This window comes from Eubalaena glacialis, chromosome 1, assembly GCF_028564815.1.
Source record: "Eubalaena glacialis isolate mEubGla1 chromosome 1, mEubGla1.1.hap2.+ XY, whole genome shotgun sequence".
NCBI classification, from domain to species: Eukaryota; Metazoa; Chordata; class Mammalia; order Artiodactyla; family Balaenidae; genus Eubalaena; species Eubalaena glacialis.
The window spans coordinates 31003587-31029968 of NC_083716.1; the positions used below are offsets into that span (position 1 = coordinate 31003587).

The 26382-nt window shown below is 52.1% G+C and overlaps 1 protein-coding gene across 3 annotated transcripts in view; it reads right to left on the bottom strand.

The window, feature by feature from the left end:
• UBTD1 (ubiquitin domain containing 1) overlaps window positions 1-26382 on the bottom strand; it is a 50913-nt gene that overhangs the window by 11358 nt on the left and 13173 nt on the right. Inside the window, exon 1 of one of the 3 annotated variants that reach the window (XM_061194758.1) lies at window positions 1971-2055. The exons of the other annotated variants lie outside the window; for them this stretch is intronic. The gene's annotated coding sequence lies outside the window, so the exon portion shown is untranslated. Of the gene's footprint in view, window positions 1-1970; window positions 2056-26382 lie in introns of those variants that run through there. 3 annotated transcript variants of the gene reach the window in all.

Consider the following 26382-nt stretch of genomic DNA (forward strand, 5'->3'; position numbering starts at 1 on the left):
CCAGAGGTTGCTAGAAAGGTCTCCGGTATCTGGCCAGCTCCCCTTGCTACCTCAGGACTCTAAGGAGGAGAGACAGGTCATCTCTACCACTGATTTCTACAGCCCTGCTGTCAAGGAGGGTCCCCGCAGGGAGGATCCAGACCAGCACCAACTTGGCAGCCAGGTGCCTAGAGGCCTGACTTCTGACACCCAAGACTCTGTCCCCCTGGGTGTCAAGCGCCACCTGTGCTTCACTCAGACATGCGCCACTCCATCAGGGCAGGTCCCCCAGAGCATGGCAGAATCCTGAAGCCAGGAGTGACCTTAAAGTCATTTACTCTAGCCCCTTCATTTTACAGATGAGGAAACCGAGGCTCTGAGAAGTGATGTGACCTGTCCCAAAACCCACAGCTTTTGCCCATGTGTGGGTCGGGGTGGGGGGGATGGTAAATTGTTTCTATCAAACCACTCCACTGCCAGTGAAAGCTCAATTATAACTAGAACATTAAAACGATAGGCCTTTGACCCAAAGATGATGAATACTCCAACAGGAAAAGCAGTAAGCCGAACACGCTTCAGGAGCAAGAGTGGAAGAGTTACGAGTCAGTCCGTTCCCACTAGGAAAGAACGAAATCTAAGAGCGGGGCCTTCCCAGGACTCCAGGGCCTGACTGTGCATCCAGGTCTCCTGTGGACTAGACAGAAACACAGACTCAGGCACTAGCCCAAGACTCTACTTCCGCATGGCTGGTTTGGGGCTCAGTGATGGAGACCAACCTCCCACCTGTATGACACTCCTGCGGGGGGCAATTCAGCCTCTGTGGACACTTCTGGAGACACTCACTATGCCAGGAGGAAACCTACCCCATTGTTGGATGGATCAAATGGTTAGAAAGTTAAGTGTTATAGTCACCCTTCACTGAGCACTAACTATGTAGCAGGCAGTAGGACAGAGAAACACAGAGACCGAAGGTCCAGATTTTGGAGTCAGACAGACCAGGGTTTTAACATCAGCCCCATCATAAATTAGCTAAGTGACCTTGGGTAAATGTCTTAAGCTTTCTAGTCTCCTCTTCTGAGAAGCAGGGAGTTAGTAACGGCCCACTTCTTAGGGAGGTTGGGAGGATTGAAAATCTACACATATATATTACATTAGCTAATAGGATCAAGAAGATTATATATAATAAATCAACTCACCTAACACCCCACACCCTAAGTGCAGTCTCCCTAGCACCATAGCTCGTTTCCTCAACCTGAAGACAGACAGACAGACACACACACACACACCCCCCAGCACCGTACTTGCTACAGAGGAGGCACTATTATTGTCACTGAAATTGTTTTTGCCATTATTAAGATTATTATTTTGACCTGGACTCCACTGGCTCTGCTCTCTGGAATGACACAGAACAAGTCACCACGACTGTCACAGGGTGACATCTTGCTCTTCTCCAGACTGAAGATCCCTGTTCCCTCTACTGTTACTCCAGCTTCTTTACTATCCCGTCCACCCTCCTCTCAACTAACCAACTCACCTAACAGCCCACGTGAGATCTGCCCAGCACCAAGCCTCCCTGGGCTCTGGCTTCCTCTGCCTGAGCGCCAGCCCCTCTGCCTCCACAGCAAACACGACAGCGAGTCTGCCCAGCACTGCTGGGGCTAGAAAAGACCCCACAACCCTTCCCCTGGCTGTGCCTCTATACTCTCTCTGGCTTGGTGTTAATTTACAGTCCATACCCTGTCTTTCTTTCTGGCCTGTCTTAAGTGGGTGAACTTGGAGTGAGAAGGCCTGAGTCTGTTTCCATCGCGGCCTGTGCCAGGTAACCTGGGGCATGGCCCTTCACTCTCCAAACACATCTGCCCAATTCTGTGTACCTCAGAGACGCTGAAATACTCCAGGGAGCTTCTGTGAGAAGTGCCTTGGTCAAGTGTGAGGTGTACACAGATGCCTGACATCCCTGAGATCTGGAACCCCACCTTTTTTAGACTCACCCACTTCTTCACATGCCACAGCTCAGAGCCTGCAACATTCTGTTTGTGGATCAACAGAGAACTCCTCGCCTGAGCACGTTCATTCTCCTCCAAAGCCAGGCTCGGGCCTTGCAGGCAGCTAGCTGTGCCTGACTCATTCTTTCCCCTTCTTCCTCTACAGCCCGTGAATCACTGGCCCTGTCAGGCCAGCATCCTCCTTGTTTCCTTCCCATGCTTTGCCTGGTCCTGACCTCCATCCATCAGGATGCAGGCCAGAAGCCTCCTCCCTCCGGGACCCACATGTATCTCACCCCTGGCCCTGTGGGGTGTGACTGTCCCACACCACCCTGAGTCACATGCTGACATGTGTGCATGTCCCCTGCGCATTGTGCTGTCCCTTCAACTTGACCGTCAGCTCCTGGAGGGCAGGCTCTCGAGAGGCAATACAGTGTGTTGCATCAAAAACACGGCTGCCTGGGACCCAGCCCCAGGGATTCTGATTTAATTGCTCTGGGGTATGGCCTGAGCATCAGAGGGGTTTAAAAGCTCTCCAGATGATTCTAATATGTGGCCAGGACTGACAAGCACTGATCTGGAACTAGGCTGGCTGCTTTGACTGTTTAATGAGGCCTCTGAGAGGGCCTGGCAGGGGGTTACTCAGGGAGAACCCCAGGCATGCGTGAGGCTGACCATCTGGACAGTCCTCTCAAGGCTCGCAGCCAGACTGGTCATAAGGCAAGGAGTGGATAGCTCAGGGGACCCTGTGCCTTGGGAAACCCGGCTGCACTGTCCAGAGGATACAGGGCTAGGGCCCTCTTTGCAGATAGGAGTGGGTAAGCCAAAACGAGAGGCCAAGAGCAGGGCTTTGGAGTCAGACAGCCCTGGACTAGCTACCTTACTCTCCTTACTAACAAGGAGGGCCCCTTCTCTCTCCACTCTTCTCAGCCTGGGGCCTGCTCTCTCGAGCCTGTGCGGCCAGCACCCAGATACCCTTTTCTGTAGGGACACAGGCTGAGCCACAGACTTTTAGAGAGAAAATATGTAGCTCCAAGGCATTGGGGGACAGTGGAGAGCAGAGGGAGGGAGGTCCTGTTTCCTAACAAAACCCCCACCCTCTCCCCAGCTGCTCTGGGCAAGGAGAAGGGAAAAACCTGACTCATCAGTGCTGTGTGACTCATAGGCCAACAAAACTTACTTGCCAGACCGGCAGGGAGGAGCGCCTACTGCTCCCACCACAACCGGGGGCCGTGGGCAGGTAAAGCCCATCCCTCCATCCCTGCCCACCACCAGCTGCCAGGCCTGAGTGGAGGCCTGGCAGGAGTGCCTTGCTCAGCTTGGCCCCCTGACAGCCACACCCTCCCGTGGCTGGTTCAGTAACTTACCAGCAACGGGTGGCGCGGGGCTGGGAAGGAGAGAGAACTCAGAAGGTCTGGAACATAGAGAGGTGGCTTAGGGATCAGAGAGGACCTGGGTCTGATTCTCATGTCCACCCCCCTCACAGGTGTGAGCCCAGGCAGCTGAGCCTCTGGACCTCAGTTTCCACATCCATAAAATGGGAGCAATGATATCCACCTTAAAGAACTAGTGTAAGGATTAAACAAGGTACTGGCGCTTCCCTGGTGGCACAGTGGTTAAGAATCCGCCTGCCAATGCAGGGGACACGGATTCGAGCCCTGGTCCGGGAAGATCCCACATGCTGCGGAACAGCTAAGCCCGTGCGCCACAACTACTGAGCCTGTGCTCTAGAGCCCGCGAGCCACAACTACTGAAGCCCGCACGCCTAGAGCCCGTGCTCTGCAACAAGAGAAGCCACCGCAATAAGAAGCCCGCGCACCGCAACGAAGAGTAGCCCCCGCTCGCCGCAACTAGAGAAGGCCCATGCGTAGCAACGAAGACCCAACGCAGCCAAAAAAAAATAAAAAATAAAATAAAATTAATTAATTAAAAAAAAAACAAAAACAAGGTACTGTGTGTAGTCTAGTATTGTGTGAGGCACCAAGCAGGGGCTCAAAAACGGTAGTGATTATTATTAGTCATGTAAGTACTAGACTTAGAATTATAGAGAGATTTTTTTACATCATTTCACTTAATCCTTACAACAACCCTGTTTGGCAAATAATGTTACTCCCATCTTACAGATGAGGACGCTGAGGTTCAGGGACCCTGGAACAGTGGCAGGAATCCAGTGAGTGGTTTCAGATCCTCTCACTCTCAGCCCTCTCAGTGCTTGTCCCAGACCCTGTGCTGCATGACACCTCCCCAAGGCAGTGAGAAGAACGCCCTGGCTGGGGCTGGGAGGGGGGTGGGAGAGGAGGTGACCCCCTCTCCCCTCCGACACACACAGGTTTTTTTTTGTTTTTTGTTTTAACATCTTTATTGGAGTATAATTGCTTTACAATGGTGTGTTAGTTTCTGCTTTATGACACACACAGTTGACAGGCACAGAAGCAGTTCTGCCTCTAGCCCAAAAGGGGAGGCCTAGCTGGAGGCACCACTGACCAGTCCTGTGTGTAGTGCAGCATTGCTGTCAGTCCTGCCCTGCCTCTCACTCAGCCTGGCTTGACTCTAACCCATGTGGTGCCTCCGGAAATTCACTCAGTGATGCCTATGTGTGTGTTGGCCTCCATGCCAGGCGATGAGCTCTTCAAGGCAGCACCTGGTCTCGTTAGTGTTGGCACCTGAATGCCTAGCCCCTAGCCTGGGGCCAGCTAAGCAGCTCAGTCGGGCTGCCAAAAGCCTCAGACTCCAGGACTGAGATGGAACCCTGGCTCTGCCACTTACTTGCATGACTTGGGCATGTTATTTAACCTTTGAGAATCTCAGTTTCCTCATCTGGAAAATGGGAATAATAACCGTCACTGCCTTACAGGGTTATGATGAGCACTATGGTAAATGCCAGGACATTAATAATCATGGCTAACATGTATTAAGTTCTTATATGTCAGACACTGTTCTAAGCCCTTTACATGTATTAAGTCACCTAATCCAAAGGTCACACAGCTAGGTGGCGGGCTGGCTCTGAAACCCCCATAAGATACAGCCTCTTGGACTTCCCTAGTGGTCCGGTGGTTAAGACTCTGCACTCCCAATGCGGGGGGCCTGGGTTGGATCCCTGGTCAGGGAACTGCGTTCCGGCATGCCGCAACTAAGACCTGGTGCAGCCAAATAACAAATGTTAAAAAAAAAAAAAGATACGGCCTCTCCTGAGTGTCAAGTGCTTGGTAGGTCATGAATGCTCATCACATGGGAGCTAGTCTAGCAAATACTCGGAAAGCATTTCTGAGCCAAATCAATGAATGAACCTCCTTGGGTCTAATTTCCTTTCCACCAGCAAGCATTTATCACTGAGTCCTATTCTGTGTACAGGCGAACTGAGTTATTTGAAGTTCCTGTGAAATATAAAGCAAAAAAAGAAAAACAAGTTTTTTAAAAAGCAAGGCCTCCTCACCCCTCTCAGGAGGGTAATGGGATCCAGATTGCTGGAGCGAGAGGCAGGGATCCCAACCCGGGAAGTTCCCCAGGTCCCTCCCCCTTCCTCAGAGAACATTCCAGATGGAAGGCGCCAGCCCCTCAGGAGGCGAGGGAACAGAAATGCCCAAAGGTGCTGGCTGTGGTGGCCCTCCAGGGTGCCTCTGAGGAAGGGCCTCTGGGCGCCCAGGCACCTCGTGCTGTTTGTTTGGGCAATGCCTGAGGAGGCGGTGGGTTGGGAGGGCAGGGAGCTCACAGGGGCTGAGTGGCCTCCAGGAGTGGGCCTGGCGTCTGTATGGAGCGCAGGGCCCCGTCCTGCCACCAGCCAGGCCGCAAGGGCAGGCCCCCAAGCTAAAGAAGGAGAGGTCTCCCCAGCCAGCCCCAGGGCAGCTCTTCTCCAAGCAGCAAAACCCTTGTTTCAGAGAAAAGAGGGAACGGTTTTCAGAGAAGCCCACTTACCATGGGAGGCAGGTAAAGTGGACCCGATCAGGGAAGGCAGAGAGAACACGGACACAACACACTGCCCACCCCTCCTGACACCTCCCCAGTGGCCCCCAGAAACCCCAGGCTCCTGAGGCACAAGTGAGCTTCAGCTCCCCCCACACTGCCCACCAGGCCTCTTGGGGACACACCCCTTCTTCACCTCCAGGGCAGCTCCCGACTCAGCTCTGAAGGCTGCACACTTCAGCCCCAGGACCACCTGGTTCATTCAGCCCCTGTGACCTGGGGCAGGTCATCTCCCTGCAGGCCCGCTTCTGGGCCCCCATCTGGTAAATGAGGCGGTTGGACTAACAGATCCAGGGCCCCTTCTGGCTCTAAGACTCAACTCAAATCTACTTGTGGAGAGAACTGTGCGGGGCCAGTGAGGGGCACAAAGACAACTAAAGCAAGATCTCTTCCTTCAAAAACTCAGGGGTCCCACCCAAAACCACAAGGCAAACCATACGTGTGATCTTGCGTGCACGCAAAGAGCTACGACATTCTGTGCACAAAAATGCTGCAAGACTGGCAAGAGAGAGAGACTCTCAAACACCCATGGGATCCCTGCTGAAGTGGAAATGGCTCGGATCTCACACAGCCATCCACCAGCACCAGGCACTGTGCAACCCAGGAGAACATGACACGTCCCAACCAGATGAGCTTCTAATGTCGCCCGGGCCGGGGCTGAATCGCGCAAGTGATGCATGGTGATCCTTTCCGGTTTTGTGATACATTATGTTCATGCTCCCTATTTTGAAAATACTTGAATGCATAATTTAGGAAACCCTTGTAGTGTGTTACTCTGCAGCACATTTTTAAAAAATAAACAAATGCATAATAAGTAAATGATATGCCCCCCACACAAGCAGGCAAACTGCCGCGTGCTAGAGCAGAGGTACCTGGAAAGCGTATCGGGAACCACACCCTGACAACCAGGCCTCGTTTACGCATCTGTCAAGGGGGTGGGCAGGAGCTGGGTTAGAGCATCTCCACAGCTGGCAGCTTCCACCTACGACCCTGTGTGACAAGGACTCTGGAAATAAGCAGGCTCCAGTGGGCTGGGAGGGCAGGCTGGAGGAAGTCTCCCCCTCAGCCTCACATTTCAGACTTCCCATTTCTCCTTCCCCAGCACAGTGACCCACTCTGGCCTCTGCTGCTGCTAGAGGAAGAGGCAGCTTCCGAGCTCTGGGCCTCAGTTTCCCTCTGGGGTTAGGGGGGTGGCAGGGGAGGGGAAGCGACCCTGAGGGAGGATCCAGATGCAAGAGGCCCAGTCACATGTAGAGCCTCCAGGCTGTCTGGAGGTCGTCAGCCCCTGTTCATGCTCTCTCTCTCTCTCCTGCCCCTGATGCTGCCGGGCTTGGCCTGGGAGCAGCCTTGCTGGCCCACACCCAAGTTCACAGGACCCTGCCACCCCACCCCCAAAGTAACCCAATTCTTCTTGGTCAAATGACAGCTGGAGGTGGGGCCAGGGAGCCCTATGGCAGGAGAGGGCTACGGTTACTGGCTCCCAGGGTGCTGACGCCCAGACAAAAGGGTCATGGCCTAGATTCATTGCAACACAATTCTGAACACCCACTGTGTTCAAGATCTTACCAGGCACTCAAGGGGCCTGAGACTGTGAGGATGTCATTTTAATTACCTTAAGGTTTAAACAGCACCTGCTCACAGAGGCTTTCCCTGCTGACCTAACTAAGGTGGGCTTCCCCGTTCCCCATTCCAGCCCCTTTCCTCCTAGGTAGTGTCGATCCCAATTCTGCTGTGGTTAGTTTACTCATTTTTCTGTCCGTCTCCCCATCAGAATGCCAGCTGCTCATAGGCAGGGCCCTGGTGTCTCCTTCACAGTGGCACCTGGCACCCTACACAGAGTAGGTCCTCAGTATTAGTTGAATGAATGAATGAATGGACAAATGAATGAATGACTACAGCACCAGACAAGCCAGAAGTGACATAAAAAAGATTCAGAAGGCTGTGGGGAAACAAATGAGGGAGTGAGCACATCTGTGAGGCTCCATGGAGGAGGTATAACATTGTGAACTTGGCCTTGAAGTGGGTGACGGAGGAGGCGTTCCAGGTGGAAGGTACAGAAGCAGCAAAGGCCTGGAGTCAGGCTGGGACAGTGAGTGCCGGGCAGCAAGATGGGCTGAAGTTTGATGAGTCCGCCCGGGCCCTGACGGGTGCCCTTTCTCTGGCCCACTGGCCTCCTACTCAACATTGCTCTTCACTCTTCGTTGACAAGGTCAGGACTACAGAAGTATCTGAACAAAAGTCTGCAGTGTGGTGAGCAGGGGTCATTTCTAAATCAAACTCTCGCTGTGGCATCCAGGCTGTGCCCCGCTTTCTTCTTTTCTAGTGTCCATCCCTGGCTGACTGGCTCTGGTTCTACACAGCTATGCCACCACTGGGGGACGGCGGGGCAACTCCCAACCTGGTCGTGACAAAGACCTTTTATTACGCTCCCCCCACAAGTCTCGAAAGAATTTCTCTCCAACTACATTTAGATTATAATTTTTCTAATGGAAATGCTAAGACATCTGTCAACTAAAGCTTCTGATCAGCATATGGAAACTAGTGGCTCACGGAGCTCATAGAATTCCAGCCCAGAAAAGATGCTTTGGTCAATTCTGGAAGGTTGTGATGCTTCTGCGACTCAATTGCTTGAGGTCAGGAGATGGGGGAAGCACAAAGGAGGTGAGAGACATGGTCAGAAGGAGGAGGAATGGGCAGAAAAACCCAGAGGTCCCACTTCTAGATCCAGGTGGGATCTCCCCACTGCCCACACGCTCCTCTTCAAGGGAAGAGGAGTCTGGGGTGCAAGCGGGGAAGGGGAGGTTGGCAAATGAAATTCTAGCCAATCAAAGGCTTTCACCACAGAGCTTTAGATCCTGACTTGGTGCAAACTGGGGAGGGTGGGGGGAGGGAGCAAGGAGGACTGTGCGCTTGACGCCATTTTTCTGGGTAGAGGTCTAGGGCTGGAGTAACTGCCAGGGGTAGGTGGTGGCCCTTGGAGGCTGTGTGCTTCCCAAGAAAACAGGCAGCTCCAAATGAGCCCAAGTTTATAAAGACAGCGTTAGCATCAGTGAGCAAAAAAATCTGGGGGATACACACCAGTCTTTCCACTGGAGGGGTGTAGTAATGGGCCTTTAACTTTCTAGAATATATATTTGTATATGTATTGACTTCTTAAAAAAATAAGTTCTCGTGTGTGTGTGTGTGTGTGTGTGTGTGTGTGTGTGTGTGTTTTAAGCTTTTGTTTAAGTGTGGTTTGGTAGAAAACTTTATAAGCCTTACGGGGAAAGGCAATAAAAGATCCTTGTCATGACAAGGTGGAAACAGCTCAGCCAGGATTTTGGGTGCCTTCTGCCCACAAGGCACCTCTAAGGAAAGATTCTTTCTCGCTGTCCTGGATCTGATAAAACTCCCATTTAAGCCACTCTGTAGGAGTTGCACCGCAAACAAACTGTAAGGGCAGGGCTGGGCCTTACCCATCTCAGGAGCTCCAGGGCTCAGGCCAGTGCCTGGCACACAATAGGTGCTCAACAAAGGCTGAGAGAAGGATCGAGGGAGAGGATCACATGGTGGGGTGGTGAGAGCCCAGGTCTCCTGGGCAGAGATGAGAGTGAGAGTGGGAAAGGGGACAACGGAGGGGAAAACACCTGACCTCCTGGTGGAGCTGCCCTCAGGCCTTCGTCTCAGGGGAAGGCAGCTGGCTGTGTGGCTAGGAAAGGTGCAGCTGGCCCTGCCTGCGGGGTTTCCCAGAGTAGAAGGCTGCAGGGCCCGGCCCGTCTCGGGCAGCTGGGCCGTGGCCCACATCACCTGCCCTCCCTGAGACGGTCTGACGAGGACTGAAGATCCGTGTCGAGCAAGAGCTGAGTCAGACTTGAGGGGACGGGTCAGGCCTCGTCCTCTCAGGTGTGCTCCACCAGCCCGAGGCCAGGCAGGAGCAGCCTCCCCAGCCTCCCCTCAATCCACCTCGGGGGCAGAGGAGAAAGGCAGGCTCCCAGGGTGCTAAAACCCAGGAGAACGCAAGGCCCTGGGAAGGCGCCCTGGCAGACAGGATGCAGCTGGTAGCTGTGTGCTAGGAGACCACCTGTTTTGCCCCAAGCCTCCTCCCCGCCACGGACTGTGCAGACAGGCTCTGGCAGTGGGGAGAAGGAGGCGGCAAACCCCGGGCAGCAGGAGGTATCTGTTTTCAGCACAGGCACTAAAGGGACAGGGAGGGAGCCCTGTGGGCTGGGCTCTCGGCTGCTGGAAAAGGCATCCTCTCAGTTTCAACTCAGTTGGGGTCAAGAACTGCTGAAGCTGGCAGCCCTACACGGGGGGATGCTATTTGCTTGCGCGTGAGCACCCTGTCGCCGTGGCGACCCTGTGAAGCACCAGGCAGGAGCCAGCCACAAGGCCAGGAGCAGAGCCCTCCCTGCCGTAGCCCCGGCCTTGACCTTTCCAGCTATGAAAGCAGGTTCGAAGCACTCCTCCACCTTCCCTGGACCCGACCATGGCCTGTGTGGACCGCAAAGATTCATGAGACTTCATCCTGCCCTCAGGAGGGCCCAAGACACGCCCAGAAACAAGAACATAAAATCAGAAAGTGACGAAGGCCATAAGAGGCATGAACAAGGACCATCGGGGCTTTAAAGGAAAGAAAGAGCTCACCTTGATGGGGGACATAAAGGGAAAAAGACTCAAAAAGGCTGCTGGGAGGAAGACGGCATTAGATAACAAGCAAACACACCCCACCCCCACCCCGTGGACAATCCCAGCTGCCTGGTTAGCTCCAGAGCCAAGAGACTACACACCAAGAGCCCTTTGGTTCAGGGCTGCTCCCTCCAGTGGGCTGCTTTCCTCGACCCAGTCAGTCCCCTGCTACCTGCTCCCCAACCGTCCCACTTTTCTAACCCTCAGTGTCCCACTTGGCTGCCCCTGCCCTTCCTCATACCTATCAGGTGGCTCTCTACCCAGCCCCCAGTATCACAGTGAACCTGCTGGTCTTGGCCCCCAGATCCGGGCCCCACCCCCATCCCATCCCAGCTCAGCTTTTCTGTTCTGGACCCATTTGGAGACTACCTTGGAGTGGCAAATTCTTACCAAATTCCCACCACATTCCTCACCTGGAGACCTGGAATGACAAGGCAGCCTGCTTCGGACCTAGGAATCATCTACGGCAGTTTCCAAGGTCCCCGGTCACAGGGCAGTTTCTCGGAGCACCAGGATGCTGGCGCTCAGAAAGGATAAAGGGTCGGGTTCTAGACCCAATGCCGGAATCAGTCGCAGGAGCCAGTGAAAGGCTGTGGCCCAGGGCTGACCCCAGGACCCGCCATGCCAAGCACGATCAGGACTCCTCTGTCTGACTGCCCTTCTTTTCATTTTTTTGTGTTGTTTAAAAGGTGACATATACTAAATAGAGAAAAAGTACACAACAAAACACAAAAAGAAAAAAAATTAAAGTCATCCAAATCCTGACACCCAACAATAACCAGCAATAACATGTCGACCAATTGTCTTTCTGTTCCTCTCGAGGCACGCGTGCACTGCTGGGGTCACACAGTGTGTACAATCCAAACTCCCACTGTTCGTATGTCCTCAATCCTGCTTTTATTTTAATCTGCTAAGCCAGTGATTTGCAGCCCTTGCTGCGCATCAGATTCACCTGTGGAAGCTCTGTAAAAATGCAGATGCCCAGGTGGCACCCCAAAAGGTCAACTCAGGAAATAAAGGAAATCCAGAATAAATAAGACACTTCCAAAAAATCCTGTTGTTTTTTGCCTCACAGAGAATCATTCAATAAATATTTACTGGGTACTTACTACATGTTTAGCACTGTACAGGATGTACTTTTTCCTAACAAAAAGCTTACATCATTCCCCATTCATTCATTCACTCATTCAAGAAAATGTATTGAGCTTCTCCTGTGTACCAGACCCCATGCTGGGGAACAGAGACACAAAGCCAGTAAGACAGGCTCTCAAGGTCAGAGCTGGTAAGGGAGACAGACACATAAGGAGATGGTAGAAAACAACGTACAAACGCAAGGACTGCGATCACACAGGATCACGGGAACACAGGAGACGGGGTCTCACTCAGTCTGTGAGAGGTCCTGAAGTCTGCTCCGAGTCTAGGGATGAGCAGGGGTTAGCCAGGCAGTGGAAAGAAGGGGAGCAAGGGCCTGGAGGTGAGCAGGGGAAGCACAAGCAGTGCTGCCAGAGTGTGACATGCAAGACAGGAGGTGGCTGGAAACTAAGCCAAAGCAGAGGTGAGAGCAGGCTATGGAAGGCGTGAGGTCAGTGTGGACATTACCCCCAAGAGCTGGAAGAACCCAGAAAAGATGCTGCAGAAGAAGGACATGCATTTTTTTTTTTTATAAATTTATTTATTTTTTATTTATTTTTGGCTGCGTTGGGTCTTCGTGGCTGCGCATGGGCTTTCTCTAGTTGCAGCGAGGGGGGGCTACTCTTCATTGCGGTGCACAGGCTTCTTATTGCGGTGGCTTCTCTTGTTGTGGAGCACGGGCTCTAGGCGCGTGGGCTTCGGTAGTTGTGGCACACAGGCTCAGTAGTTGTGGCTCGTGGGCTCTAGAGCACAGGCTCAGTAGTTGTGGCACATGGGCTTAGTTGCTCCACGGCATGTGGGATCTTCCCGGACCAGGGCTCGAACCCAAAGGACACGCATTTTTGATCATTCATTCTGGAATCCATGCATAGGGTGGGTTTGAGGGGACTAGACTGGCAGCAGGAAGACCAGTTAGGAGGCTGCTGCATTAGCTCAGGAGAGGAAACAAGGGCCCGGACTCCAACTGTATTGAGCGCCTATTATGTGGCAGGCAGAGTTTTAGTGGGATGGAGATGAGAGATATTTGAGTCACACATTTAGGTAATTTCTAATTTTTCACGCTGCACATACTTTGGCTTACTTTCCTATGACAGAGTCCTCGTGGAATTTCTAGGTTAAAGGTATCTTTAACAATATCTTTAAGGTACTTGGTTACCTTTTGCCAAACTGCTTTCCAGAAAGACTGTATCAATTTTCACTTTCACCAGTGAAGTGCACAAGAGTGGCTGTTAGACCTTCTTTGGCCTCCAAAAAGAAAAGCAGAGGTCAGCTTACATCCACCCCACTGCTAGGAATGAAGACCTGCCAGAGACTGAATCTCTGCTCGGCCCCGAACAAAATGACCGTGCCCACGAAAAGGTTTCCAGGCTGCACAAACGGGGCACTAGGCTGAAGGGTATACTGCTGCGGAGCTGGGGTAGGACCAGGGAAGGGGCACTTTCTCCCTGCTCCAACCCATCTGCCTGCTGCCAATAACCTTCTCTACAGTGACTGTGTCACTCCCTTGCTCAAAAACTTTCCGTGGCTTCCCACTGCCTACAAAATAAAAGCCCAACTCTTTAGCATGGAAATCAAGGTTTTCCAAGAATGTGATCTTCAACACACATTTCTATTCATTCATTTATTCATTCAACAAACATCTGAGTACCTGCTATTTGCCAGGTACTGTACAAAACAAAATCCTTTCTCTCATGGAACTTACACTCTAACGGGAGAGACAGATGATGCACAGGTCAATATAGATGTGCCAGGTATTTATATGTGTTATGCTCAAAATAAAGCAGAAAAATAAAGTCATGAGAGGGGGCACAATTGTAGAAAGGGTGGCCAGGGAAGGCAGGTGCAAGGAGCAGGTGCAGAGGCCAGAATGGAGCAAGGAATGAGCCACACAGACATCTGGACTCCCTCCCACTATGCTCAGACCACACCCGGGGCCGGCAACCCTGCACTGGTTTGCAAGTCTGCACGCCTTTGCTGTTGGTCTTTTCTCCTGAAGATTCCCTCCTCCACCTGTTGAAACTGAACGCTTCTGTGCCCGGCTCCAATGTCACCTCTTCTGTGAAGCCTTCCTCATTCCCCAAGCCAGCCCTGCTCCCAGCACTTCACTTCCATCTCCTAGTCCACACGACTGCGCACATATGGAGGCCATGTGTGGTCCTTTAGTTCTGTATCTGCACTGCCTCGCACACAAGAACAAGAGAATCTCTGTGTTGGCACTTACAGACTCTCTGGCCTCCGCACTTGCCCTCTCCAGACCACACTGAGTTGCTAAAAGGCAGGAATTGCCTTACTCAGCTTCTGGTTCACCCAGTTTGTGCAGCATTGAGTCTGATGCACAGATGTTTGCCAAGGAGGGAGGCATGTGTGCAAGTTATCAAAGAGAGTGAGCACATTACAGGCAGGGAAACATTCTTCATATCAGCACATGCAAAGGAAAGTACTCTCCATCTTTTGTGCCTAGACTGGCAGTTGTCTACCCAAGTCCATTCTCCCTTCCTTCTTGGCAAGCGGCAGCCCAGCTGGACCACATTTCCCAGCCTCCCTTGCAGTCAGGGAAGTCCCTGTAATTACATTCTTGCCAATGGAATGTGAGCTGTAGGGACGTGAGTCACAGAGGACCTGGGCCTAAGGACAACAGGCTTGCCCCCTCCGCCTCCTCTTTTCCCTTCCCCTGGTTGGAATCCAAGCTTCAGCCATGTGGACAATGATGTCCTGTGATGGAGCAGCACTTCCAAAGGAAATGGATCCCAGAATGACCACAAGCGGCAGAGGTGCCCCTCTCACCCGGTCTGTTCACATCAGGGAGAATCAGCGCCACTACATGAGACAGAAAAATAAATTTCTCACTCTTCAAGCCATTGTATCATTAGGCCCCTTTCATATGGCAGAATAGCTTTAACGTGAATAAACGCACTTGCCTTCACAGGGTGAGCCAAGCACCAATGGGACATAAATCTTCATCATCGTCAAATACCTTTCTCAGTGCCTACTGGGTGAGTCCTAACCCCCAGACAAGCCTCTAAGATCCAGGAGTGTCAGGAGAGGAGGCAAGGTGAAAAGGGTGTACAAGTGAGAGCAAACACTCTGTGAGGAACCCATAAGGAGGCACAAACAGGGGTGAAGAGCACTGTGGTGAGAGCAGGAAAAAGGCAGCATCAGAGCCAGTGGAGGGGACCAGAAAAACAAATCTGGTCCCCAAAGGTCTGAAAGCCTGACTCCCGTTGTTAAGAAAGGGTTAAGGGATGCAAAACCAAACGCACACCAACATTTATTCTAGCCCCTCGATGGGTCTCCTCACACTCAACCTGCTGGCTTTCATGGGGCAGAAGGTGGGGAGAACCACAGAAACGGGGAAGAAGTTGGCCCAGGAGATGGTGGACATAATCTCACCAATACCACCTCTCACAGAGGTACCAGGAAGCTGGTCTTCGTCAGCCTTGGGAGCCCGCCAAGGTCAATGGTCCTGCCATAACTCTGGGTCTGCTACACCCAGCACCACCGCTCCTCATTCCACTTCTGGATGCTCTCAACCGTGAGCTTGGGTGCCCACCAAGTCACACCCAAACAGAAGGTACAAGGACCGAGGACAGCCACTGCCTTCCCCCAGCCTACAGGTGCCTCAGGCATCTGCCCAACCATTCCAGGTCTACCCAGCTCACCAGGCCCCTAACTGACAGCCCCATCCCACCCTCTACGACCACCATCACATGTTCATGTTCACGCCAGGTGCTGGGCTCGGCGCTAGTAGGAAACACTGAAGACAGAGGCCCTGTGGAGAGGCAGCACAGACCAGGGGAAGGAGCTTGGGCTCTGGAGTCAAGCAGAAGAGGATTCACACTCTGACCCCACCCATTAACTGGCCCTGGGACCCTAAGCAAGCTTGAGTTCTCGAATGTGTAAAACGGAGATAATGGTGCCACCTCACAGGCTCACTGGAAAGAGAAGCTTGCCCTGTTCCTGGCACGTGGAAAGTACTCCACAAATTACTCATTTCCTTCTATTGCCCCCAAACGTCCTCTTGTTGGCATGCCACGATACATCAAATTCCTACCACTGGACCTGTCCTTCAGCATTAAGGCACTGTCGTGAAATGTCGCTGTGGAATAAGATGTCACCTGCAAGAGGCAATTAAATGTTCTGGGCAGGCTGGCAGCCAAGCATCCAGACTGTCTGGTTGGGGCTCAGTGTTAAAGCTCCCAGTACAGACAGGAGTTGCTCTGAAGTGGCAGGTACGGCTGCAGAGCCCTGAAGGAGAAGACGCTAGAAAGAAATATGATGTGTCAAGGATGCTAAATCTTAAGATCGGGAATCTCCAGGTAGACAGAAGAGAAGATGCTAAAGAGCTGGAAGGCAGAACAGCTCAGGGCTGCCTCACAAGAAGAGAAAAAGGAGAAAAGCCGAAGGAAAAGGCAGGCAGGGAGATGAAAGACCTCTGAAGGAGAAAAGGAGGGAGTTACCAGGGTGGCCCCAGCCTCCCGTGGCGGCGGCCCTTCTCCGAGGCACTCAGCCATCACACCCTGGCCCCCCTCCAGATCCCTCCTCCTTGCTGCTATGTCCTGTTCCTGGTACCATGTGGCTCCTACGTGTCCATCCCCACACTCACCCCACCAGCCAGGTACATTCTAAAGAAGGAAGCCAAAAGCTTTAACCTTGCTGTTTGGAAAGGGCTTTCTGAATCTTGCCCATAAAACATGCCAGAGATCAGGAAGGAGGCAGACTGCGCCTGAGCAGCAAAGGACAAGACTGAGCATCTCGGGGGTTGCAGTCCTTGCCTGGCCACACGTGTGGGATGACCTGGGCAAGGCCTATGCCTTATCTTTGATCCTCACCACGCTGTAAGACAGGTCACCAATGCTTACCCTGGATTCGTATCCCAGGAGTGGTAACAGGAAAACTTCACCAAAGGGAAGTAGACGTGCTCATGCAGAACCAGTGGGTGGGAGACACAAAGAAGGCCTGCCCAGGATCACTCAAGCTCATTGAATACAGACCCCCTCACAAGGCCACGGTGAGAGGCGATAAGGCAGTGCATAGGAACACACTCTGCGGAGGGCGAGGAAGGAGTTCCTCCTCATTAGAGCCATCCAAAATTAGCCTTGTTGAAGGAAAGCCTGGCCGACTGCCTGGCAGGGGTGCTGAGTGGAGCAACTCCACGCTGGGTGTGTAGCTGGACAATATCACCTTTAGGGCCTTTCCAACTCTAATTTCTGGTCAAAATGCTCTGGAGTTGAAAAGGCAATCTCATCCATGTCTTGCAATTCCAATTGGATGTCCCCTGCTCCTGCAGCCTCCTGTGTAAACCACTGATATCAACTCACTCGATGTGTGGCAGGGGCTCAAGAGCCACCCCATACCCTTCTGCATCCTGGAGCCAGCCACATGGCCACCAGAAGTCAGTGAGGCAAAGTGAAAGGCACAGGACAATCAATGCGTCCATGTAAACATCTGTAGCCCTAAAGAGCCCAGAATAGGTGTGCCCACTCCAATCTGCCCTCCCCTGAAGCCCAAACAAGTGCCAGCTTCCATGCCAGGGTCCAGAGACCTGGCCATGTGGTTGTGTGGCCCATTCCAAAGGGTGTCAGGCGCACATTCCTGCCCAGCTCCTTTTGGAAGAAACCTGAACCCAGCCCTATAGCTTGGGCTTCAGGGAGAACAGGGACCAGAACACACAGTCCAGGCTGGGTTGACCCAGGAAGTCTGGGTACTGTTGCTCATGTCAGCTCAGTTCAGAAAAAGCCCCTACCAGGCTAAGGCAGGAGAGCTTCAGCTTTTGTAGAACCAGATCCCATTGAAGTTGAAGATCCTGGGAGGTCCTGCAGTGTTAGCTGGGCTCCAGAAGGCAGCCCATTCTAATTTCAGACTGTTCTCCTTTAGGAAGAGAAATCACCCTATGGGGAACAGGAAACTACCTTCCTGGAGCTCCTACCCACGAGTGCCAGCTCTAGTTTCTGAAACCACATGACAAAATCTCTAGGCAGTGCTGTTGTGTTGGTTAAAATCTCTCAGCAATTATGAGTCTGGGAGTCAGAGAGACCCATTCTAAATCTCAGGTGGACAATCTTGGGTGGGTCATTTAATCTAAGCCCCAGTTCCCTCCCTTATCAAATATAGATAATAATATTCTCCTTTTTGGATTATCGTGAGGATTAAACGAGATTGCGTATGTGAAGCCCCTAGCACAGTGCCTGGCACATAGGAAGGGCTCAGTAACTGGTAACAATATCACGACAACAGTTCTTGGAGGATTTAAAGACCACTTTCCTGATCTCCCTGTGCCTTTGTGTTTTCTTGCCAAGCAGTCCCAGTTCCCCAAGACATGATTTCAAGTTCCTCAAACATCCCTTAGTTTTTCTGTCACTAGGTAGCTGTGGCCCAATGGCAGGCCTCAGGCAAAGGGACAGAAACCTGGGTTCGAATTTGGACAGCCTTCCTGGAGAGATGGTGAATCTCCAAATAAATCTCTAGATCATACTGAGCACCTGTGATGAGCCAGGCATCACGCTAAGCACTGCAGATTCGCCATCAACAACGGGATCCCTCCCTCCAAGAGCTTAGAGTTTAGTCCACTCCATACATTAATGGTCCATGTGCATCCATGCACCTAGGATCGAACTCAAACGCCACTTCCTTCCCCAAGGCGAGCAGAGCTCTCCACCCAGCAGCCATCATTCGCATTTGAGTCCATCATCCCTACCTGTGGAACGAAAGGTTGTGTGTCCCAGGTAAGACAAAGAAAAAGGTTAAAGGTTCATGATATTCCAAATTGGCAAGATTAGCACAGAACTTGGCACAGAGTAGGTACTTGTCCTGGGGTGGTTGAATGGAAGCTGGCAGGCCCTGGGCTTTGGTCTCTGTCCTGGCTTCCCCAGAACTCCCTCCTAAGGGTCCTTCTCTCTTCCTAGGACACTGTGGAAGGGACATCTGCTGTGGGAAGAAGGTCGGAGCAGACGTTCACCAACTAACTATGGCCCCATGGAAGCCAGAATTCAAGTACTTGTTGGACAGCCTCGCAGCTCTGGACAGTGCCCCAGACGCGGCCTCTCTCTCCTTTCTCCTTGAAAGGGAAAATACCTCCTTACCAGGGGAGAAAAACTGAGGTGGCAACTTGCTTCTTCCAATGGCTTCTTTCGCTTCTTGGAAGGCATCAAGCTGTTTGCTGTCCAAGGGCCTTCACTCATGCAGTTCCTTCTATCTGGCTTGGGTAATCCTCCCTGCACACCTCCCCACCTTGGATTGTACCCAGCACATAAGCACCAGGACCAGGGGCCAGCTCATGTTCACTCATCAGCAATGGGCCCTAGCAGGACTGCCTCTGCCCAAAAGCATCTTCTTCTAATTTATCTAGAGGTGTCTCATGGGCCAGCAAGTAGCTCTGGCCAAAGTGGAGTGTGGTCACATGAGACAAACGTGGCTCCCTCAGTCTCAGCCTTCAGGTGTCAGCTTAGGTATCTTTGTCAGGGAAGTGTTTTTGATCGTCTACCCCAAAATAATTCATTCCCCCTACCCCATAATTCTCTCCCAACACCCTCTTCTCCCCTTTGTCGTATGCATTTTGATTATTTGGGCATAATCTGTTTCCCCACTACTCTGTGGGTTCTATGAGGGCAGGACCATACCTGTTTTGTTCAGTTGCATACCCAGGACCAAGCATGGGGCCAGGCATATACAAACTCAAGGCACGCCTGAGCTTTATGAAGGTATATACTTCAGATTAGCTTTGAACTCTCCAGGACCGGGCCTCCACACTAGATATCACCTTCATTTGGCATACAACAAAGCCATCGGGTAGGCCACCCAGAGCCCCAAGAGGGTTTGGTCCAACCGAGACAAGGCAGGCAGGATGCCCCCATATAGTGTGAGCCATCCTGAGGCACCTCCAGTAAATACTTGTAGGGCCGCAGGACACAGAACGACAAGACAATACAGTCTCCTGTTGGAAAACCGCGTTTCCCAGCCTTTTTAAGCACACACCCTTTTGATAAATACAGACTTCACACACACACCCCCACCCAAAACTGTGCCATGCCCGACTTGGGAATTACTGTAACATCAGGCAAGATTTTTGCCAAACTCTACCTTTGATAGTTTATATTTTAAAAATGGTTTATTTTCCAAACCTAAGATGTGATTACGATACTAAATATGCTCTTTCAAACTTCCTATATGCCCCAATCCCCAGAGATTTCGATTCAATCTCTCTCCCATTGATGATCACCACTCACAGACAAGAATAGAACACAGAGGGCCGACTGCAAAGAGCAGAAGTGTTCTAAACAGAATGTGTGGAAGAGGCAACCTCTGGGGCACATTTCTAGCACACTCAGAACAGAACGGCAACATGATCTCAGTGGGAAGAGTATCGAGTGGAAGTCAAGAGATTAGACTATTATTTCTAGTTCTGAAGTTCCTTTGTCAGGATAATGTCAAATTAAGTTCTTAAGACTAGGAGGATGTAGAAAACAAACTGATGGTTACCGGGGTTAAGGGTGGGGGGGGGAGAGGGATAAATTGGAAGATTGGGATTGACACATACACACTACTATATATAAAATAGATAACTAATAAGAACCTACTGTATAGCACAGGGAACTCTACTCAATACTCTCTAATGGCCTATATGGGAAAAGAATCTAAAAAAGAGTGGATATATGTATATGTATAACTGATTCACTTTGCTGTACACCTGAAAGTAACACAACACTGTAAATCAATTATACTCCAATAAGAATTAAAAAAAAAAAAAAAAGACTAGGAGGCATTTTCCCATCTGTAAAATGGGACACTGGTATGGGGGAGTCCACAGCAAAGAGAAATACTATGAGCCCTGCCACCTGAAGGTCTTTCCGTTGTTTGGGGTATGGAGAAAAGAGAAACAAAGCACAGCTCTGAGAAGGACACCTTAAGGGTTCCTTATCTGGGCTAGTTACTAGTTGCAACAGGCAACTGGGTGAAAGGTGAACTTCGAAGTTTAAGTGGGCTGAGGGGATGCCTGGCCCTGTGGCAACTCTCCTCCTCCAGTGGAAGGCAGATAGGTCGCCAAAGTTAGGAGATGGGCATGGGAGTCAGACCCCACAAGTTCTGGTCTCATTCTGCCGCTTACTCGCAGGTAATGTCAGACAATTTACATAACCTCGGGAGCCTCAGTTTCCCTCAGCTGTGAGAGGATGACTATACAACTTATGTCTCTGGGTTATTACGAAGATTAAATGTAATAAGGCATGTAAAATATTTAGCACAGCATCTGGAAAATAAGTGAAAATGCAGAGTATAAGCATTAGCTTTATTATTTTTATTACTATTACTGTTTCCCAGTAGGATTGCAGGCAGCTGGAAGGGGAGCCGAGAGGCACCGGGCAACCCTCTCATTCTCATTTTCTATTTATTGTCACAAATGACATGACCTCTGTGGTCAAGGACAAGAACAGCTGGGTAGGCCAGCAAAATGCACAGCTGCTGCGATTTAGGAAAAGTAATACTCCAAGGGGCCCGAGTTTGGAAAGGAGCTGGCAGGAGAATACGAAGTCTGGCCTGGGCTGGGAGGAGCAGAGGCTCTGTAGGAGGGAAACAGACAGAAACAGCCAAAGGGGCTGGAGGGGGAAAAAGAGAAAGCACCGGGGAAAGACCCAAACCAAAGACAGGAGGGCACAGGAAGCCGGCCTTCCCAGAGACAGGAAGCTGCAGGTGAGCCAGAAGGAAGCCAGGAAGCACAGGATGTGGGCAGCAGGGGAAAGCCGGGCCAAATCCCGAGGGAGGGGTGGCTGGGGAAAACGAAGCAGGCTATCAGGCTGCCGGATGCTACTAAATGGAGCAAGGTGGGGACAGAACGGGAAAGAGGGCCACACGCTCTCCCCTCACTGACCTTGGGTCCCCTCCTCAAGCCTCTGTTCCCCCAACTCTGCAGGCCCCGGGATTTCACCAGTACTCCTGTCACTGCCACCATCTATTGTCCCCACCTGGGTCCTCCTCCCTAGGCCGGTGGCAAAACAGGATGCAGGTTTCATCATTTCCCCTTTTCCTGGGAACTTTGAAACAAGTGCTCCGTGGTTTTCTCTGTGGGGAACAGGCCAAGGAGGCCCACGCGGGGGAGAAATCACCTTCCAGCTCCACTCTGAAATGTACGTGGTTCAGCCTGCCCACATCCGGCCCTTCTCCAACTGCCTCTTCTCCTTCTCCCGGAGGGAGAGCTCAGCCTCAGTCGGCCCACTGGGCTCCACACACACACAGCACCCATCAGGAGAATGCTGGAAGTTGGTGAGGGGTGACTAATCTTAGACCTAATCGGCCATCCAGGTACCCCCAGGCTCAAGTTCCAGAAGGGTGCTGATCTCAACATGACCCCAGGTAACATGGAGTTGGCAGCGACGTCATCCGGGAGTCGGGGGTGGCTACGGGAAGGAAGGCTCCCTGATCCTGCAGAGGGGGTCACCATGCAGGCCGGCACACCAGCAGCCACAGTAACAAGGCTGCCCACATCTGTACAAGCTTTTCCTGTGCACAAAGCATCGTCATGTATGTGACCTTTGACCTTCCTCACATCGCTAGGAGGAAGACTGGGCAGATATTGTTCCCATTTTGAAGATGAGGAAGCTGAGCGACTTGGGCAGGATCGCAGTTCCTGAGAAGCAGAGCTGGTGGGCCCAGGACCCATTCTCCAGAAGTCTCCTTCCTTTAGCCTGGGACTTCCCTTTCCCTGTTAACTCCGCTCAGTTCTCCCAACATAAAACAACAAGCACTCCAGCAGCCCGCTGCTCTGTAAGGCTAACGATCTCTCTCCTTAGATGAGCCTCCCTTCTCCAAGTTCCCAGTGTCGCCAGGCCCTCCCCAATGCTCCCACCCCTCCCCCCACGCCTCTGGCCCTCCTTCTGCTTCCGCCAACCTGTCACCCAATCCTGTGGATTCTTTCTTCAAAGGGACTTCCACTCCCAACATGTCAGGGCAGACCTTTCCCCTCCTCCCCCTAGTTGGCCTGGCTGTCTTCAGCCCTGCTCCATCCCTTCCCTAGCCATCCTTCTCAGCCTCTGAGTCCAGGGTACCCTTTCAAGTCCCCGGCAGCCCCCTGGCCACACGTTCCCAGTGGCTCCCCATCCCCTCCACACCCCTGGCCCACAGCTCAGCTCTCAAGGTGCCTTTCAGGCCTTGCCTCTTACTGTCCCCTCCCCGAACCACACACCGGCCCCCCGGCTCCTCCCTGCACCCTTGCTTCAGTTCAGGCTGGTCCCCCTTCCTGAGCCCCCTCCTCTCTTCCATCTTCAAGGCTCCCCTCTCCTCTGTCCACAAGCATTCCCCCTGTCTGCAGGAGGAATGAGGAGACCATTTCTTAACACCTGCCCTGCCCAGAGTCCTGAAAGGGGCAGCCCAGCATCCTGCAGGATCAGGCGCCCACCTACTGCCTGTACCTGGGTGGTCCCTGGCCACAGAGTAGCCAATCTACTCGCTGCCAGAACTTGGCACTGGTGTGCTCAGTCACGGAACAAGCCGATGAGTAAGAAGAGAAGGCTGGGTCTACAGAGGGGGAAGCCAGGAGCAGACGCTCAGACACAAGCAGAGAGGCCAAAAGCCCCCAAAAGACAGAGCCGCCTCCATTCCTGACTGCTCTTCAGGCCCAGCTCCCGTGAGGCCGGCTGCCTCGCTGTAATCCTGCCAACAAACCCTTTCCCCCTGAGCTAACACGGAGGGGCCCCTGCTCTGTGGGGAACACTGCCAACACCAGCCCGGGGAGCCCCGTCACCTCCATCTGACAGCCCCAACTGGAGGGGCCGTGTACTCGGCAACAAGCAGGCTCTGCCAAGGGTAACTTCTTTTCTTGTCTCCCTGTGTGCCTAGTAAGCGCTCCTCTTACACCTGCTCCTGCCCTGGGACTGGAGCTCCTCACTGAGGGCTGGAGGACCAGACAGCTTTGGAGCTGTCTGTGCAGCTCACAAGTGCCCCTCTTCTGGAGCTGCCCCCCATCCGCACGGGGTCAGAAGTGGCCCCCACGAGACAGGTTTTGCTGCATGTGACCCCATCCCCTGGCTGGAGCTGAGTGGACCAAGCTGGGCCAATTGGACACACTGCTCTGGGAGTCTGGACTTTGGGCTGGGAGAGCTAAGCCCCCCTGAGTGTGGCTGGAGCTGCAGCAGGAACACTTGGGCCGTGTGGGCTGAAGGAGGAGGAAGCCTGGCTGCAGGGACAGGAGGAAGCCCGAGGAGAAGCCGAGTTGAGGGAAAGAGGGAGAATCTAACAAGGTTTTTCCAATCCCTGCTTAAGGCCAGGCAGCAATCTTGCCATGGGGTCCTGCGCACCCCCTGAAACCCTGTAATTAATCACCTTTTGTGCTTAAGCTAGATCCAGCTGGTTTCTGTTAACTCGAAATCAAGGGGTCCTAACAAAGCTGGGATCTCCCTTATGCTTCGCCAGGAATACAAAGCAGGTGCCTGACAAACAAACTTGCTGAATGAAGAAAACTGGCCCCAGATCCTGGCTTTCTGATTTCTGCCAAAGGTACCACCATACTCTACAAATACTCCACATATCAAGTATGTAACTCAGCCCCAGGCAACTTAAGTTAAATGCACTTTCCTTGCCTGAAGTGCATTATATCCTCATTTTCATCTCATCTTTGGGACAAACCAGCACTCAAAGGCAAGGCAAGCGGGAGCAGGCCAGAGAAAAATAGCCCATGGCAGTGCGGGCCAGCACGTCCAACTGGATCTGCAAACTGTGCTCCCCTGGGCTGCCCCCACTACAGAAACCTCTGCCCCGAGATTTCTGTCCCTGTACCATTCTCCCCTCCCCCAAGATGACCATCAAAGTCTCCAAGAGATCACAAAGTTTCCACCCCTATTGATGGGTCATTTATGCCAGAGGCCATCGCAAAGCCAGACCATGAATCCTAAGGCTAGAAGAAGAAACCTCAGAGGTTGTCTCACCTAGTGGTTTTCAAATTGTGCACTCTGCGGGACGCTGAGACTTCAATGGAACCTCTTGGGGCTCCAGTCTCCCCAGCCTCAACCAGTGGCACGCCCATTTGGTTGTATATATCAGGCTACCTTGTGAGCTTGCATCTGAAAGGGTTCCAGTGGCTTAAAACAATAGTACAAAACTCCTGTTCCAGACCAACTCCTTTATCATTCAGATGAGGAGCCAGAGATTCATAGGCATAAGGCCACACAGGTGCCAAGTGGCTGAGCTGGAAGAGAACTCTGGGCTCTGAAGTCTCCCTGCTGCCCCTTTCCCTAGGCAGCTCCTTTAAAGGCTCTCTTGGAACTGGGAGGGGTCAGAACCCCGGTCCTGTGTGGGTGAGCACCGGCTGGGGAACACAGAGAGAGCGCTGAAGATACAACGAAGCTGAGTCCCAGGAGACCCTGTCTGCATCGGCCGAAGGGCAATGCTAAACGGTCCGAACAATATGGAGATGTCCTGATGCTAGTCCTCCGCTATATATAGTTTCTCCCCTGCAATGACCTCAGGCAGCAGCACAGCTTTGTGGTGTGGCAAAATCGGCTGTGTGGCCCCAACTCCAGGAGAGGAGAACTCTGCTGGAGAAACCGGATGGTAAGTAAGAAAGAGAGGAGTCCGCGGGATGGGGGTGTGTCGGGGGGAGCGAGCTTTTGAGACGACTCAGGACAAATTCTTTCCCTTGACCCCCTGGGCAGCAGCAGTGAGGAGTAAACCTGAGACTCTTCTGCAGTGGGCGATGAAATCTGAGTCCCAGCTCTGGGTGGGGGAGCCCCTGCTTCCTCACAGGCTCCGGTCCCATCTGCTCACGGATGTTGGGTGCCTCTTCCTGAAGCACTTCATTCATTGCACTCCATGTGTAAGGAACCAGCAGAGGCTCGCTCTGACCTACGCTCCCCATTTGCTATTCGAGACCTTCCCTTAACCTTGGTGTACACAGCCAATTTGATTCTACTGCCTAAAAAATAAAAAAGAAAGAAAGGCTAGAAGAACAAACACCAAACGGGAATGGAGACTCTCTCTGGGTAGTGGGAATATGAAGGAGATTTTCTTCTTTGGGCTTTCTGGTATTGCTCACATTTTTTACATAAACACAGACTGCTTTTACAATAAAGAAAATCGTATTACTTGCTTCTCTCCAACCTGCACCCCTTACTCAAATCACTCTGTAAACTCTCCTCACTTACCCTTAATATCTGCCCTATCCAACCTCAATTCTTTCTCAAGTGTCTACACGTTGCCTTTGTCTCTACCTGTCTACACCGCATGATTCAGCACTTGTCTACACATTATCTTGCTTGAAACTGTATCACACCTCTATTTGTCTTTGCTCCTTCCCCCAGATAGACTGTAAGCCATCATGGATGATGAGACATACATGTATAATATGCGTACACAGGAATGAGGCAGGATGTATAGAAAAGACACAGGAAATGGAGTCAGATTCCCTGGGTCAGGTACCAGCTCCACTTCTGACTGCACAGGACAGACCACAGACCAGGGGCTTGACCTTTCTGAACCAGTTCCTCCAGCTGAATTCCTTATTAATGCCAATTCTCTTCTAAAAGGTAAGGGTGGATTCTGAGCAGCCCCACAGCTTTTGGATCATTTCACCTCTAAAAACTGAGGCCCCAGGCCCAGCCTACAAAAGGGGTCCCCATCAATCCATATCCAAACCAGCATCGGGTGGTGAGCCAGACACATGCAGAACAGGGCCCATAGGCTG